The sequence below is a fragment of the Macrobrachium nipponense genome, chromosome 17 (genome assembly GCF_015104395.2).
Source record: "Macrobrachium nipponense isolate FS-2020 chromosome 17, ASM1510439v2, whole genome shotgun sequence".
Lineage (NCBI taxonomy): Eukaryota > Metazoa > Arthropoda > Malacostraca > Decapoda > Palaemonidae > Macrobrachium > Macrobrachium nipponense.
The window spans coordinates 17,530,574-17,548,073 of NC_087210.1; positions in this window are offsets into that span (position 1 = coordinate 17,530,574).

Here is a 17,500-nt window from a genome sequence, read left to right on the forward strand (position 1 = left end):
TTTCTAGGTTTCGTATTATTTATTATTGAATCATTGACTTTTTATTCAGTCCTATTTACATATTTGCATTTTAACCATGTTCCTCCAATCACTGTACTATTAAACCTTTAAACAATCGTATATTTGCAATATTATGCAGTTCAAACCTTTTTCTCCACCTTTTCATTATATACAATTCATACATCCTTATCAAAACTCATTATTAAAATAAAACGTTTAACCTTATTCCTTGCAATCTTCTTCCTCTGAAGCTCTGCATTATTTTCGCTTTTGCCACAATCAAATTACATTCAGAATTGGCATCATTACTTTGTAGTGCGGCTTGGCTATGCTTCAAACAAACAACATACCATAATTGTCTCTAGTAGCCACTGTTTGTAAATCAACTTGCTTTTTGTCACACCTAACGTACGATAACGTAAATTTAGCACAACACTTTATTCAGCATTTTCTCCTTTCTGAAATATTTATGGGACCCTCTGCCAGGTACTCTCAAAATATTTTGCATTCATAGTCACCTGCTTTAATTACAAAAGGTAATAGGATGCATATTCAATTAAATAAACGAATAAATAAAAAAAAGTAAATAAATAACTAAACGTTTAATATTATTAACAACAGTCTAGATGCCATAAGCACATACGCATAATCATAAAGTATATTCAAATTACTTTTTCCAAGTAAAAGCTAATCAGATGTTGTGTATAGGCTCTCTCGGATAATCCACAGAGATATGAAAATATATTCTCGTGCAAAATGATGCTAACAAACAATGCGTAGTAATGCCACTATTTATGAACTCGGACATAATTTTTTGACATTTCCAGTCTGGAATCCTTTGATTCAATGAAAAAAAAAAAAAAAAATCCAAAATAATGTCTGAAACCAACCCAAAGCACGACTGCCATATCTTGCCAATCGTGTGAAAGATGGAGGCGGGAGAGAACAGTCGTTTGTTCATCGTCTCGTTGTATCCAGCAGAGGAAGGAAGACGCGATTCATAACTCGTATGATACACAAGACCAGTCTCGATGTGGGCTAATATATAAGAGGACGATAAATTATGAAATAGGAAAAGATATTATTTTTCCTCTGCGCCTAACCCGAGGCTGTTTCTTCCCGTAGGTTTACCTTTCATACACTGATTATTGTCAGGATTTATCTCCTTCCTCGTCGGTTGAATGATGACGGCGTTTACTGGATCACTTCTGCTTCTTTCCTCGTGCCATCTTTTTCTTATACAATATACCAACGGAAGTCTTTTTGTTTCCCTCCAAAAATGTAATATATCGCTTTACCTCGGGAATTAATATATTTTCATATATGTTTAACCGATATATTAATTCCGAGGTAGAGCTAATTAGTTATTAAAGGACATTTGTAGCTCGATACACACACACACATACATATATACACACACACATATATATATATATATATATATATATATATATATATAATATATATATATATATATATATATATATATATGTATATATGTGTATATGTGTGTGTGTATCGAGCTACAAATGTCCTTTAATAACTAATTAGCTCTACCTCGGAATTAATATATCGGTTAAACATATATGAAAATATATTAATTCCGAGGTAAAGCAATATATTACATTTTTTGGAGGGAAACAAAAAGACTTCCGTGGTATATTGTATAAGAAAAAGATGGCACGAGGAAAGAAGCAGAAGTGATCCAGTAAAACGCCGTCATCATTCAACCGACGAGGAAGGAGATAAATCCTGACAATAATCAGTGTATGAAAGGTAAATCTACGGGAAGAAAAACAGCCTCGGGTTAGGCGCAGAGGAAAAATAATATCTTTTCCTATTTCATAAATTTATCGTCCTCTTATATATTAGCCCACATCGGAGACGGGTGGGGCTTGTGTATCATACGAGTTATGAATCGCGTCTTCCTTCCTCTGCTGGATACAACGAGACGATGAACAAACGACTGTTCTCTCCCGCCTCCATCTTTCACATAACACCCAGACGATCATTTGTAACCTCCAAGTGAAAATTGGGTGAAAGGCATACTTTCATTCATTCTTTTCTTTTACTTATAGCAAAGGCCAATTCATCGTTTTTTAACATTTATAAAAAAAAAAAATGTTCCCCTGCGCTGTAAAAAAAAAAAAAAAAATAAAAAAATAAAAAGACGAGGACAGAGTTTATTAATTTGTATAACAGTAGTTATACCCGTAATATTAGGTAAATTTAGATGAAGCCTTTATCTGAACCAGATGTTACGTGGCTGATGTAGCAGATGAAAATTAGTTTTTAAAATACCCATATGTGCCGTTAAACAACAAAAAACTCACCGTAATAGATTTAGGTGTATAATGGGCGAAATTACCGTAAAATAACTGAAATAATCTGCACTATAACCCAAAATATGTTTTTATTACCATCAGGGACGGGAAAAAATCAGATAATTTAGGAAAAACTGGTTGGCAGATTTTGTCTTCAGAGTTCTCATGCAATATGACAATAAACGGTATTTATCTTTCATAGCTTTCATGTTTTTTCCAATAGAAACATTTTATATAGTAGTGAACTGTGAAATGGACTCACTTCGGATTATCTCCTTACGCAATTACGTCATCTAAGGGAGTCTATTTTTTTTGTGAGTAAGCAGTACAATGGGGGGTTGGGAGGGGGGCGTTAAAATGAATTCAAATACGCGCAAGTATTGCCTGGTGGACACGATTGTAAGGAGGCACAACCAAAAAGATTGTAAGAAGAAATGGACTGAAATCAGGTATATGAACATGATTATGTCTAAATTAACATTAATAGACGGTGAAAATAAAAAAAAAGAAAGATTGATTAACACCAGAAGAATATGTAAAAAAAAAAAAACAAGTTTACGTAAGTATCAGATAAACATTGTGACCCATCAAATTTTTAACTGCACTTACAGGAGTATTCATACTGCAAATAAAACCCTAACTTTAATATCATATTAAGAGGTGAGCCTAAGAAATTAAGTTCCCAGAAATATTCTTTATAAAAGAAAGATTTACCAAAAGAATATGAAAAGCAACTGCTGAATGGCCTCCAAAGCAAACAGCATGGAAGCGGCTGTTTGTATTTTTAAACAGCCTCTTTCCAAAACAGTCAGGATCACTAACCTACCTAAGCATTTTCTTTTCAGCCAGACGAACACAAAGATTTCCTTTTTCTCCCTGGCATCCCGACTTGACTTTTTAAATCTTGGAAGATTCAAACCTGAAACTTATTTTCGATAAAGAGACCAGCGTGCGGGAAATGAATAGATCCCAGTAAGGCTTTATTGTATGGCGTTGCTAGCCTCATTCATCTCTCTGCCTTGGTTGTTCCCCAACCCCCGGTTCCCCAAACTTAACCAAGTACCAGTCATCTAATACACCTCTTATGTCAATACGAGAGTATAGTAGATATTTAAATGGACAGTATTTGTTACTAGCATGATGATTTCTTTCAAGCGGAGTGATTTCAACTCCATTAAATATTCCAGTTGGATTCACGTCAGTACTTAAAGTCGAAATTAAATCCATTCACGCCATGACAAACGATTACCGTTTGTAACAAGTGACTCTTAGTAACCAATCTTTTACAAAACAGTCACAGGCCCACAAACTGGGCCTTAAGTTATCATGAGGAAGATGCGTTCATTTTAGTTTTAAATGCTGTGCTTGGATTTGACTGGGTGGGATGTGTGCAACAGGATAGAAATGACCTCGGAACTTTCCTCATAGCCGGATGGTTTTGTCCCTCACCTCTGTAACAAGACCGGAGAGTCAAGTTTCGAATTCATCGGAGGCCAGATTATCTCATTATATAAATTCAACTGGGTGTTGTTAGTTTATTCCCGAGGTAAAATAAATTCGATATTGGACATAACCAGGAGAGATTTTCAGTCCTCTCATGGAATAATTCTCAACATTACTGAGGTAAAAGAAGTACTCCAGTTCTTTGCAGCATCAACGTAATCTGTCTTTACAAATAAAGTTTTGCTGTAAAAGAAAACATTGAAAATTTAAGCATCCTTCTCTCTTTTTCCATCCCTCTCTTTCAATCCCCGATTACAATTAAATCGCTAAATTCTTTAACTGAATACTATATTCGATACGATATGTTCAGACCAAAGTATTGTAAAAACATTTCAGAGTTGCTTATTTTACGGGAAGTTAACGTTCTACTGGAAACTTCAATCATAGGCTCTCTTTCTCACAGCAAGATTTCCCACAGCCCCACTGCTTCGCTGATATGGCGATTTTCCCAATCTCTGTGAATGAAAACGTTTTAATTGTGGACCTAAAATAAAACGCTTTCTCGGACGGTGTATTCTTTTCGGAGTGTCAGCTTCGAAGGGAACGATAGTTGTATTTTATTTCTGACAACACGTGATAATAACTATAGATAAGTGTCTACTATTCGTTGTATAAAAACTGTTGGTAACAACAAACTCGCATCAACAAAAGCGACCACTAAATTACATAAACCAGAGCAACGTTGTCCAAAGGCGAAGTAATGAAAGTGGCAAATGTTTAGTCTTTCGTTTAAACACTGACAATTCTATTAGTCAAGGCTTCATAAAGATGAACCTCGTTTATACTGGTGGTAATCCTTCTAAGCAGGACCAGGTTACAGAATGGCGGGAGGGACCAAAAATGAGGCAGAATGACTTGACATTCCAGAAAGTAGACAAACTTACAAACCAAATGACTAACACAAGATGATTGCATGTCTTGATTGCTAAGAGACTACTTGTCCTGATTGCGAACTAACTCATCCTACCAAGCATGAGACAAACATTCTTTCTAACCGACTGACAAGAAGACATTGGTGGATACCACAAAACTTTCTGCCAGGCTGATAAAGAGCTCAACTACCACAAAACTAAGTGGAAAGCAGAAAGGACTGACACACACACACACCATGATAATTTAAGAGTGCATTATAGGCAAAAAAATTAAAATATAAGAGGCAATATATATACATATATATATATATATATATATATATATATATATTATATATATGTATATAATATACACGCATACACACACACACACATATATATATATATAATATATATATATATATATATATATATATATATAATATGTATATATAATATATATATATATATATATATATATATATATATATATATATAATTCGAATCATTATTTATAGCCATGGTTAATTAAAGAACAATACCTAATCAGAAGTAGGACTGTTGCCGTCGTAGTACTTAGGCACTAGTATGCGAATATATTTTACACGCTTCAAATGGATATAAACTGGCCAATGATGTAGTGAAGTTCATCCTCAGTGGTTATTGCGTTAGTTTGACGTTTGAAAGATGAATGAATTGAGTATGACAAATTATGGAATTTTGTTTTATGATGTTGGGTAAATAAAAATAACAATTCATACACCACTTTAGTAGTACCGTTATATTTTGAAGGATAATTTAAATCCTCAGACAGTATTTCTTCAATACTAAAATCATTGCGCAGTGTTAAAATTTTTCCTGTCAAGGAAGCGGTTCGGATCATTTTGGGAATTAATCGAATTCACCTTATGCGACCAAGTGCCCCCAAATGCAGTGTCTTATATATATATATATATCATATATATATATATATATATATATATCGTTAGCACACACATACATATACACACACACACACACACACGCACACAAAGGAAATGGCTTGAAAAGCTTTTATCAGATTTCCTCCGGCGATAACACCACCATTCTCCGCTTCGCTCATTCAGGTCGGGTTCTCTTGCACATAAACGACTGGAGGCTCTGTCTTCATCCCCACCAGATGTGCCGTGTGGATCTTTCAATCTGATCACAATGTCCGCAATGTCGGCGCTTCCTCGAACTGTCCAACACAAGAGAAATCTGCCGGCACTCGCACCATCACTCGAACGGGATACGCCGAGTTGATTTAAAATCACTTTGGAAAGATACGTTTTCCCTTCTATTGTAGGATCCGCTTGAGGACTAAATAAACAGCAACTGTCTACGTTTACATAAAACCCACTTTCGGTCTATTTACTTGGGAATTCACTTTGAAATCCCCTCCCCTCTCTCTCTCTCTCTCTCTCTCTCTCTCTCTAGACGCCTCAACGGCGTGGTTGATATGGTAATAGCGTCCCACCTCAGTGGTCGTGGTTCGATTCTCGGCCATTCCATTGAGGAGTGAGAGATGTGCGTTTCTGGTGATAGAAGTTTCACTTTCTTGACGTGGTTCGGAAAGTCACGTAAAGCCGTTGGTCCCGTTGCTGAATAACCACTAGTTACATGCAACGTAAAAGCACCATACAAACAAACAATCTCTCTCTCTCTCTCTCTCTCTCTCTCTCTCTCTCTCTCTCTCTATTCGAACTATCTAGAGTATTTGTCAAGTAGAGCAGACAAGAATTCTCTTATTCAGTAAGGTGGGTTGGAACTATTTTCTTAATAATCTGTGAAAAGATATTCTATAGATTTGCTACGTGCAGCGAGTAACGCTACCTATACGGTTAAAAAAAAAAAAAAGATGTTTAACACCAGATGATCGCTAAACAGTAAAGTTGCGTGGACGATATATGCAACGTCCACAGATATTGAAGATATTAGTTTTAGAACCTGCCACTGATTCAATATAAGTTTAAAACTTATGTCGGCATAGATAAAAACAGAGAGAGAGAGAGAGAGAGAGAGAGAGAGAGAGAGAGAGAGGAGAGAGAGATAGAGAGAGAAAGAGAGAATTTCCACAAATTCAATAGGAGAACGAGTTCCTCAATTTTCCAAAAGTGTTTCCAGCTGCAATATTTGAATGGGAGGAAGTCTGTCTATTCAGCAGCGAAAACTGTATATTCGTGTTTTTTCGTAGAAGGAAACGTCTCGGTTTACTCATCAGATGAAAGGAGAGAAGGAACTTTCTTTGCATTACAAGGAGATTTTTGCGCTTTTCAGTGTTCTTGTATTATACACACATGCATAACTATATTTATATGTGTTTATGTTGAGGAAGGTGTACATTTGCCTTTTTAAGAGTGTACACGATCATCCTCTACTGAAGGTTGATAGCGAATAAAGGATATCGGTGCGAGATCCTAAGATCAACAAACAACAGTTATGAGAAAAGTAGTCATAAGGCAAATTGGTTAAAAGCGTATCATAGCTGATGTTTTCAAAGGGGAAAAGCGTATGATTCCGAAGTTAGTGCACATCATGCGGTGCACCGTAGGCATTACTAAGGTTCTTTGCAAGGGCATGCGGTCGTAAAAAACCCTTTGCCCAACCATTAACCATTCCTGATGTTGTCATTTACTTGAATGGGTATGATTTTATACTTATGATTATTTATTCATGTAATTCTCCTTATTAAACAAAGAGTACGAATGTAGAATCTAAAATTCTACATATTTATTCGTGTATTTCATTATCACAAATTTTACTTGACGATGCTAATTTTCTTGGCACTACCGTATACAGACACATTCTGAAGTCAGCAAACACAGTATTAAATTTTCACGCACGAAAGGAAATAGAAAATCACAAAGCTTTATTTTCGGCTGGAAATAAATGAGAAAGATGAATTGAAAGCACCTATTAACGAAGTGAATATGATTATCGCAGTTAAGAAATAAGATAATTAAATAGCCCCTCTAATGAAAAAACTGCTTCCCTTCCTAACAATATTCTAGTAAAACAGAAAAAAAGAATTTTAGCAATTCACCCACAATGGGTCCCCCCCCCCCACCCCCCCTAACTCCGGGATGGAGCCTTCTCCGGACAAAGAGGGCAGCTCTTGTCACATTACCTTGCTTTTTCCTTTCTAGCAAAACTTCATCGACAGACTCAAGTGATATATTAGCCTTTGAGAGAGAGAGAGAGAGAGAGAAACATTTATTTTTGACGACTTTGTTATGGTTTTCATTAGGCTAACACACACACACACACACACACACACACACATATATATATATATATATATATATATATATAATATATATATATATATATTATACTTATTTTCATATATATATATATATATATATATATATATACATATATAATATATATATATATATATATTATATATATATACATACATACACACATACACATACTTACAGCGCACGATCGGCTTTCATTTGGCAAGCATTCCCTCACTTATTGGTTACCAAGAATTTTTTCCATTCCACCTATCAAGTTCTTTTACTCCTTCACCCAGCCCTTTCATCTCAAAGGCACCCAATGTATATCTTCCATTCACTCATCGTGACCAGGAAGTGAACTTGATCTAGTTATCTTCATACTAGTAAGTAGAAAATCCGCAGAGGTTATTTCCCTTTTGACTTGTTAGTATTGCATTAAGTGTAAATAATGTTTAAAGTCGCCGAGTGGTTGTTGTTGCAAGAGGTGGTGTTATACCCATTAGAATCACTCGACCATACATAAATACAAGTATGTATGTGTATTTGAGAGAGAGAGAGAGAGAGAGAGAGAGAGAGAGAGAGAGAGAGAGAGAGAGAGAGAGACTTCACCATTTTTACCACCTTCTTCCGTTGCAGAGGGAACAAAAGTATACTTGACTGTACAACTCGGCAATGGTCGCACTCCCTCTTATGTGAGTGTATGCCGAGTGTTTGCACTACCAAGTGGACAAGCACCTGAATAGAAAGGAGAATGGTTCTTATCTAAAATGAGTACGAGGTCGGAAACGAAGTTGGACGTAAAGACAATAAGCCGATAAAAAAAAACAAAAAAAAATAAAAAAATAAAAGAACATGAAGATTCGATGGCCAACTTTATGGAAAGATTAAACTTGTTTTGTTAATAATCATTTTCCAATTCGTTAAGATTATACAAGTCGAAAACATATACTCACACCAAGAGAGAGAGAGAGAGAGAGAGAGAGAGAGAGAGAGAGAGAGAGAGAAGAGAGAGTTTGTGGAGAATGTGCGTATGCACCATCCCTCGGCAACAAATCATACCAATACATTTTCAGTGAAATGTCAAAAGATGAAATCCAGTTGCAGATACGACAAAGGGAACGCTTACTCGAATATGTTCTTTTTGTGAAATTAAATATATATCAAAATACAGCCGTTCCATATTAAGCATCAGTGCAGACATTAATTTTTAAAAGTTACCTAATTTCAAATGTTCATCAAAATAAATAAGGGGATTATGGGATTCTTACAGGTTATAGCATTTACAAAAAAATACACCTCATGGTAATATTGTTTTATTGTTAATTTCATTATCGATGTTTTTGTTGCTATGTTGGTTATTACAAACACATCAGTGGCGATAATAAAACAATTATCCATTTGGAAATGCCACTCAAAACACACCATATGTGGTAGAGGTCGTGTTGTTTATTTATAACAATAAGGAACAGTTTATGAACACATACATGCTCGGAAATATCTAGGAATTAATAAGGAAGTCTAAGGAAAAAAAAAAGTTATTTACTCGTACATTATTCTTGTTTTCCTGGACTTATTTCCCATTAATATATCTGCGAAAGTAAAATAGTATAAAACAGAGTAAAAATATTTTTACACTTTGATAAAGTTGAGAACTTCATAGAAAAAAGTTTTACTCTTTAATAAAGTTGAAAATTTCAAGAACTAAGGAGGCAAAGGCGACAGAGTTATTAATTTTATGTTAATGAAACCAGTTGTTTATCTTATGTTAATAAAACCACTTGTTTATCTAAAAAATAAAATTCTCTCGTTTATTTCAGTACTAAGAACATTAGGTTGTCCTGGTATACGTAATTATAATGAATTTTATTTCATTACTAGCTGTGGCTAATAACACCAAGTCGTCCTGGTATAAGGCTCACTTCCCACCTCAATAACCTACAAACCCTTACCCCCCACTTCGCCTTTCCCCTTCGCTCCGCAGGGAAAGCCTCCTCTCGGGGCCCAGGTCCTGGGCCAAGTGGCTTCAACGATTCCAATTGATGAAGTTTACGAGCGTCAGTAAACTCCCGCCATATCGTTTATAAGGCCAAAGGCGGGAATAATTTGTGACACCAGCCGAGTCGTTGGCGTTGTGGCTTTCGCATCCGGGAGATAATCTAGGAAATAAATTGCAAAGCTTTTATCCCCTAATGAAAATATATTGTCTCTATTTTTCATAGAATTCTTTTTAATACTCTTTAATTCTGTTGACTGTGCATAGACACAAGGGAAAACAGCAGACTGTATCTTTTGACAAATTAGGTTTAATAGCTTCATACACTATATATTTATTGTAAACCCATCCGTAGATAAGGTATATATCAACTAAATCACTGTCAGTATCAGAAATCCTAATTTACGTTATTGATTCCCGTTTAACTTTGGAATACTATTAGTAGTTTACGTTTTTTTTCAGTAAAGAAAATGATTCGTAATATTATATCTTTTATTGTGGGCTGGGGGGGCGAGCTATTGGTAACCTTGTAAATCGATAAAGATTTAATGAAACAACTTGGACGACAAAATTAAAGTACAGCTAACTGTCAAACCACAGATTATTGCTTGTGAGTGTAAAAACTGCCTCATTCAGGTATTTTTCTGAAAAAAAAAGTTATACTAGAAAACATTTTCGTTCATACCAATCGAACTGAAGGTGGTTTCAATTTAGGAATGATCGTAAACTACCACCACACCCTAACAATTCCTTTTATGGTGTCGTTGTATTAAAATAACATTGGCTGGGGTCGATCCTAGACACTTGATGGCTATTCTGTATTTCGGTATCAACCGTAAGCTGTTAGACCAATTTTTACATTTACCTTTTATCTGCGATTTTAATTAACAAAACCTATTTGCATGTTTGCACAATTACTCTGCACTGATGAATAATTAATTTAATGCGTGCAAAATTTTAAATGTGTCTTTAGTGGCACGGTTGCATGTAATCTTGAAGCAAGAGCGAATCCTTTAAGTATTTAGGTAAGCAAAAATTTTACGGTCATACATTAATTTAATCTCTGTCTCCCCTCAGATCATATACCCAACTGATAAGCACTTTATACAAACTCTTCTCAGCGTTCGGGTTCGATTTCCCGCTCTGTCAACAAGGAATGAGACGAATTTATTTCTGGTGATAGAAACTCATTGCTCGATGTGGTTCGGATCCCACAACAAGCTGTTAGGTCCCGTTGCTAAGTAACTAATTGGTCCCTAGCGCCACGTAAAAATACCTAATCCTTCGGGCCAGCCTTACGAGAGCTGTTAATCAGCTCAGTGGTCTGGTTAAACTAAGATATACTTAACTTTACACAAACTCTTACGAAGTATAGTGCAGGCGTTAATGTATTCTGTGCAGATTACATGATATATATACAACAACCAAACAGAGATTTACGCATCCACAGAAGCACATTGAGGTACAGAGAGATATCACACAAAATTATATGATTATAAATGGTGGCACATAAAGAGCAAAGAACAGGATGAACGTATGTTAATGTCTTGCAAAAGTCTGTGTGACGCAAGTTTACGCGCATGGACTGTTGGTAACGAGAGCAGTAATTAAAAATGCATACATTTATGTTGAATAAAAAAAATAAGGACTTTAGAATTAACGGATAAGTATAACTACATATTTCTACAGACTGAAAGATTAATAGCCTCTGTGAAATGTAATGTTTTCATGTTTATTATAATTTTTGTTATGAAGATTCATCCTTCGACTAAGAACTCGCTCTGAAATTCAGTATATTAAAAGAGAAGGGCAGTTTTCAATAAGAAAACGTGACGCAACTATGAATGGAAAATTTCCTCTTAAATCGTTGTATCTTATTTTTAATCAAAATTTTCATTGTAGAAGGTAAACTATAGAGTGCTCAAACCAAATTATTCAGATAAATTTTTGTAATGCTCATTATTTCAAAGTACATGTTTTATAGCAGAATTAAAACAAGAAAATACATTTCCATACTCCGAGACAATGTTTTCGTAGTCTAATCCCCGTAGTCATGACCGAGCCTGAGTTCAATTTTCGAGCGTGGTTAGATAAAGTATTTCCTTTGTTTAGTGGCGTGTTATTTTAGATTTTGCAGCGTATACTAATTTATAATAATCTTGGTTTTACACTTCATAAATGGCAACTGTAGTGCTATAAAATATTGAATCATTCTTTGACGCGGATTGTTAGGATATGACAACCTACATATCTGTTAGTGACAGCATTGAAATATCTATAAACGCCTGTCAACATTTAGTTATGACAGTTTCAATGAAACTATTATACAAATGCTAAATAATTTTCCCTTTGAACATATCTGAAAAATAGCTTCAGAGATTTCATATAAAATGTTGAAATTGTTTTTCGTCTCATCTATGATCTGTGTATAGTATTCAATTATCCTTTGCAATAAAATAGTTATTTTTATATTCAAGCAACCTTACAAAAAGCAACACCACATCTACTCTTAAGCACAATTAAACACCAGTTAGACGCAGGTGAATGAGAGAACCTTCATATACGTTAAATAGTGACTTATAAAGGGCATTTACAACACAGCGGCTGTTTCAGACATGCAGAACTCCCGGTCTTTCTTTTACGAACGGCTTTTTTTTATTGAGCAAACATAAGTCAAGAAATAACTGGAAAAAACGGAAGCTCGATTTCCTATCTCTTCCTATCACTCCTCTTCCGTTTTCTCTTTTATCAGGCAAACTCACTTTTCTTTAGCAAGTTCCATTAATCATACTGAAGTCTCTCTCTCTCTCTCTCTCTCTCTCTCTCTCTCTCTCTCTCTCTCTCAACAGCTCGGGTAACATCGGCATATCGCATTTTCACGAAAAGTTAGTCGAGTGTATGCTTATGATATCCAGAGAAAATACAAAAAAAGAACAAAGAAAGAAGAGCAGTGTAAAGAAAAAAATAATTCTGCGAATCAAGACTTCCTCGTCCAAAGAAAGAATAAAGCTGCAAGATGGGAGTGGTGGAGACTCGGAAGGGATTCAGATGTAACTCTCAATTATCGTCCAGAAGTTTGCCAGAAGTCTTTGACTTAGATGTCCTTTTTTTGACACCATGGGGGGTGATTACAAAATCCTTGGCACTCAGTTTTGTAAAAATATTTGATACATTAAGTAAATGTACTTCTGGAAGACAGGGAACAGCAAAGGATATTCATCAGGAAAGGAGGAGCGCTCCATACGTTAGGAAAAATGCAAATTTCTTTCCCAGGAAGGAATTGGTTGTTAATCATTGTAAATTCTTGATTGTTTTGTTAACAGACTGAGATATGGAGAGTTGTTTTGTAGCTGAATGTCGTTTTTCAACTCATTACTAATGAATCTTTAGGCCGATACAGCTAAAATTAGTAATTCTGAAATGAATTCATGGCCAGCGCTAGGTTGAATTTCGTGGTTCTGTTAATGAACCACGATACTAATTTTATTGACATTTCTTTATATATTCAACATATATTCTTTTGTTGTTGAATTTATTCTGTTGTCCACCATAGACGGTGGCCCCCCCAACCACACACCCCTCTCTCTCTCTCTCTCTCTCTCTCTCTCTCTCTCTCTCTCTGTATTAGTGTATTTGATGTCGAGTGTGGTTAACCTTAACAGTTAGAATCTGCAGTGTCAAGTTTCATAAAACAAATTTAGTCTTTCCATTATATTGACACCTTTGACATCTTCATCAGCTATACGCATTTTTGCGAAGAAGCAGCTTTGGTGCTCCCTATTTCTTTTGTTTCAAAATCACTGTATCATACTTTACGTCCATTTCCATGTCCGAAGTGTTACTTCTAACTGGTAGAGCCAGTCTTCTTCCTATTCTGGTACCCATCCACTCAAAAGCGCAAACACTCGACATACGCTCACAAAAGAAGGAATACGACCATTTTTTCCAAGCTGTACATCCAATATGCTTCTGTTCTCTTCCGCAACGGAAGAGAAAGATGTTAAAAAAGATAGAAATCTCTCTCTCAAATACACACGCACACTTATGTATGTATGTAAGTACATAAATACATAACCACAACTCGTTTGTAAATGGCCATTAACTTAATGAAAAAAAAATCTTCTTCCTTACAATATCCTGAAAAAAATTGATCCAGTTGCAAGAGCAAAACCTTTCTAAATGCCCATGAACTTGTAGCCGTGGGAGACAGCATAGTCCTGTGAAGTGAAGGATGAGGAGATTAAAGTGATTCACATTACAGTTTACAATCACCAATTTTTACAGGAATGTGAAGTTTGATGTGTATCACGCGACCAAAGGCAAGGTGCTAATATAAATGACACCACTGCAGACACTACATTTCTCTACCGAAGCATCCCCCAACCTCTCTCTCTCTCTCTCTCTCTCTCTCTCTCTCTCTCTCTCTCAAACGACGAACTGGAAAACATGAGCATTTTCGTTTAGGCAACAGATTTAAAACAGTTTTTCGCACAAAACAGTCCCAAGTAGTTAGCCAATGAAAACCATACTGACATTTTATTCAAGTGTGATCCGAAAATATTAAGTATCCCTTGTGGTATGTTGGCTGCCCAATGCCGGCAAAGCAGTTCTTGTGTTTCTTTATTTTATGGTTTCGCTCTTTTGAAGGCAGAACGTCTTTTAAATGCGGCCTGAACGTTTGTATTTTGTTGACTTTCGTACTCCTCTGAAAAACCACTTTCACTCAAACTTCCATGGCCGATTAGTTAAGTAATATAAAATATAATCTATGTAGATTATTCCTCCCTAAATTTTTATGTTGATCGAAGTATTGATATCTTTTATTGTTATTTATATGATCTGTAACGCATTTAATCCCGTTCACCCATGTTAGTAGTAACATTTCATTTAAGCATTCTGTGTGTTTGTGTGCGCTCGCGCTAGTACCTTACCATTTCGTAGGGCCAAAACCTCGATGAATCTTATCCCTTTAATATCTTGACAATCCTTCTGCATAGTTTTGCTACACTTTTGTTACTGTAGTTTTCGCTTTTTCTTGTTTGAAAAATCTTGGCTTTCCAGTTTACCAGTAAATTTTCTCGGTGATTTGAGAGAAGAAAAACCATTTTTCTCCGCGACTGAAGGTTAATTAGGTCTTGACTTTTAACTAATTAGCAATGAATTTACGTCGTTTCTGTGGAGAACTCTCGTTTTAAATGCATTTTAACTTGGGTTTTTGTTGGTGCTTGTTATTCGTGTTTGTAATGTCGTTATTATCGCTTTGTATTATAATTTCTATCATCTCTAAAGATATCACTATAACGGGAGAGTTCAACCATCAGTTGACCATTCGTGGCCCACAAATCTTCTTGTTTGCCTTTCCGTACATTCATTTTAAACCTATATATATACACAGAGATCCTAGATAACTTCATATATATAATATATATATATATATATATATATATATATATATATATATATATATATATATATATATGCTTATGTGTCACTAAATAGCGTGTGACAATATATTTAGCCAAGACCACAGGCAAAATAAAAGGAGTACCTCCTGGGTTTCTTTTATTTTTCCTGTGGCTTTGCTATATATATATATATATATATATATATATATATATATATATATATATCTATATATATATATATATATATATATATATATATATATATATATATATATAGATATATATATATATTTATATATATATATATACTATACTATATAAATAAAGATATATGCCACGAAGGAAAAATAAACGAATGAGTAACTGCAAGACCTTTCGACGTTTCCACCGTCCTTTACTGAGCAGTAAAGGATGTGGAAACGTCGAAAGGTCTCGCAGTTACTCATTCGTTTATTTTTCCTTCGTGGCATATATCTTTATTTATGGATTTTATCACGTTCCTAACTTTTGTGATTCAGTTAATTATATATTATATATATATATTGATATATATATATAATAATATCTATATATATACTATATATAATATAGATATAATATAATATATATATACTATATATATATATGATATCATATATATATATATATTATTATTATATATTGCTACTTTCAAAATGCATGTTTCCCCTCTTTGAAATGTCGTGTAACTTTTTTTCAGATTCCTAGATAGCTTAAAATAGGATGTTTTAAATGTGTGTTCAGATTTTGCATTACGTGTTATTTAAAAGAATATATGTATAACATAAAAAGAGAGAGATCTCCGTTTGCTTCCCTAATCTTTCAACACGTGTGATAGGGAGCGAGCTAGAGTCATGCGTTGTCATCAAAACATGCCAATTTTAATTGTCGCCCAGCCTCCCCCGTCTCGATCGAGTCGGGTACGTCTTTCTTTTTTTTAACAGACTTTACTCGTACGCGTATTTCTTTGTCAAGCCCACGTGGGTATTGCACATTTTGTATTGTAAGATTGCATCAGATTTCAGAACTTTTGGAAGCTTTCGTGCAAGAACGTTTTGGACATCTGCTCTCTCCCGTTTCCGTAAAGGAAAGAGATTTCATTCTATCTAAGACCTCGAGGCATTAACATCTCGCTCTCTCTCTCTCTCTCTCTCTCTCCCGCGACATCATTGAGATTATATTAACGTAACGTAATTTGGTCACTCGTAACGTTTTAGAATTTCATGTTTGATATTTCTTAGAATTTATTTAGTGTTGTTTAGTTTCTTTTGTGGAATCTGAACAAACACTTCGTAACGGCGCCTGGTTTTTGTGAAAGTGCAATGTATCAAAGAGAAAAAGGTAAAGTGTGTTATATTTTATTAGTTTCAACTAATAACGGTTAGGAACTGTGTTTAACTAATAACTAATAACGGATAGGAATTGTGTTTATAACTAATAACTAATAACGGATAGGAATTGTGTTTAACTAATAACTAAAAGTTAATGGGAAAAGTGTTTGGTTAGGTAATAACTAATAATTGATAGGAACTGTGGTTAACTGATAACAGATGTTTACGAAGGTTTGGTAAAAACTGTTGGTTACAGTGTTTTTGAGTGAAAAAGATTTACACTTTTTACACATTGCTGATATTTTTTGTGTTTGTGTCTGTTCCATTGTTTGTGTACTATTTAATTTTCTTATTGAAGTGTGTCTTTTTATTTTATATTTTCGTTTGCATTCACAATTTAATTGACTTAGTTATTTCATTGCTTTATCATTACACATTTAAATTTAACACTTGTGAATTAATTTGCATTTACTTAGAATTCTTTCAAGTTTTATTATTGTTTTAGTACTTGTGAATTAATTTCTGATTTCAATTATTGCCTAACACTTTTGAATTTTGATTGAATTAATTTTCTTGAATTTTGTGATCAATTAATTTTGATTTAATTTTACTTAATTGATTCAAGAATTAATTAAACTTTACTTTTGTTTTCAAAAGTAACAGTAATTTTCCCTGATATTGTGAATTCACTTATAAATTTTGAATTTAATAATAAATTTTTGTAAAAATTTAAAATTTTATAAGTGTTTTCTTTATCTTACACAGTAAATATATATTTAATTATGATTATATTATGTTAGGTAGAAACA